The sequence below is a fragment of the Mauremys mutica genome, chromosome 13 (assembly GCF_020497125.1).
Source record: "Mauremys mutica isolate MM-2020 ecotype Southern chromosome 13, ASM2049712v1, whole genome shotgun sequence".
Lineage (NCBI taxonomy): Eukaryota > Metazoa > Chordata > Testudines > Geoemydidae > Mauremys > Mauremys mutica.
In genome coordinates this window covers 59,982,712-59,984,600 of record NC_059084.1, presented here as the reverse complement: position 1 = coordinate 59,984,600, position 1,889 = coordinate 59,982,712, and positions in this window count along the sequence as shown.

Below are 1,889 nucleotides of genomic sequence, written 5' to 3'. Positions count from 1 at the left end.
GGTAAGAGCTTAATTTAAAACATGTAATCAAATAGATACTTTTGATTGTTTTGATATTTGGCTTTTTATGATGCTGGGGTTATTCTGGGTTGGGGCTTGGGTTGGGGTTTGCCGCTCAATGAACTGATGTTACGGGGGCGAGGGGGCAAGGTGGGGAAGTTTCGCTTGGGCCACACAATATCCCAGCACCGGGGCCCCCTGGCCAGTGGAGTCCCAAAGGAGCTGTGGGGGATGGCGCCATCTCAACCCTTGGGCTGCTCTGAGAGCCACAGGTGTGTATCAGGAGAGGATACAGGGTTTGATACAGGCGCCTTGGCCCAGCAGGAGCAAGGGTGGAGAACCTAAATGCGGCCACCACAGATCCCCATTATGGTTATGAGGGTTCCCGCTGCCCATGGGCCCTTATCCCCACCCCCAAAAGAAAACTTACCAGCTGAGACCAGGGGGAAGGCGAAAGGCCACAGGAAGCAGGACAAAGAACAAGAGCTGCTTTGTCAGAGGACCATCAGGGTAATGGGCACGGAGGCCTCTGCCTGAGCCCCGGGGCTTATATGGGACCAGTTGTGGGGATGGGGGAGGGCAGGGCCCTACCAAATCACAGGGGACCGGTGTACCCTGGTGCCGGAATCTCCCACCCAGATTGGCCCAGGGGTGAAGACGCCAACTGGAGACGCCTCCAGCCACAACTGTGACCACATCAGGGGTGGGTGGTTTCCTTCCTGCTTGGTGTCCGCTCTGGCTGGCTCCATGCGTATGTGGTTAACCCTGGCCCCCTCCCTTCAACAGGTGTAATGAACCACCCTTGGGCTTCTCTGCACTGAGATACCCAGACCCATAGATTTCAAAGTCAGGAGGGACCATTGTGGACCTCCCAACCTGACCTGAGTGGGCACCCCAGAGCCAGAACCCACCCTAAGGCATTTCTGGTCTCCATTACAGCCCTGGGTCTCAGTTGTTTAATGGTTGCATATTACCAGTCTCAGCCAGACCTATTTCTGACTCCAGCTTGCCAGCCATCGGGTCCTGTCCTGCTTTTGGCCAGGAAGAGGGTTGAGGAGCCCCCTTTGCTCCCAGAAACCCCTGCCCCATGGAGAGTTCCTACAGAGGGGAGGGTTTTGTTGGGCCAACTAGTCCCTTCTTCACCTCCTGTATCCTCAGGAGACCACTCTCCTTTTACTCTCTCCTGCTGCCAGCTTGTGCTTGTAGCTTCTTTCCAATTTTGCCAAAGTCCTGCTAGAGGGTAGTGGACATTTCAGTGTGGACAAAAACTCCAGTCATGGTCCCACAAGGGCCGAATCCTAGAGGGCGATCCTTGTGACATCGTACTCCATATGCTTTATGGAATAGTGATGCTTATGGAAGTATGACATAACTGGAATATGCTTTACACTAAATACCCTGTGTATGGCGTCATTTAGAAAGTTTGTAATCTACTAAGTGTGTTCATCTTATTTGTTTCTGGCACGTATTTATTTCTATATCTGAGTTAGGAGAATAAGGTATAAACATGTATCACTGATGGTAAAGCATATCTAAGTGGAGGCCATTAAGGGGTGCTCTAGAAACCATCAGTTGTAAATGGCCTTGGTTACTTGAAAAGCCTTTCCTGTGTACGTGTGGACCAGCCCGATGGGGGATGGAGACTAGGGGTCTTACAAGTGACATGTTGACATGTCACTTGAATAATGAAAATTCATCTTAAATCTAGTACTTTTCCATTTAGAAGGAGGGTGTGGGGACCCAGAGAGACCAAAAATGATTCCTGCTTTTGGACAAAGCTTATAAAACGGGGGTGGAAGCAGGTCAAAAGTGAGGCCGAAGTCATGAGAAACAGCAATGGTTACCACCTGAGATGTCTGTGGATCTGACAAAGGCTTTGGCTACACTTG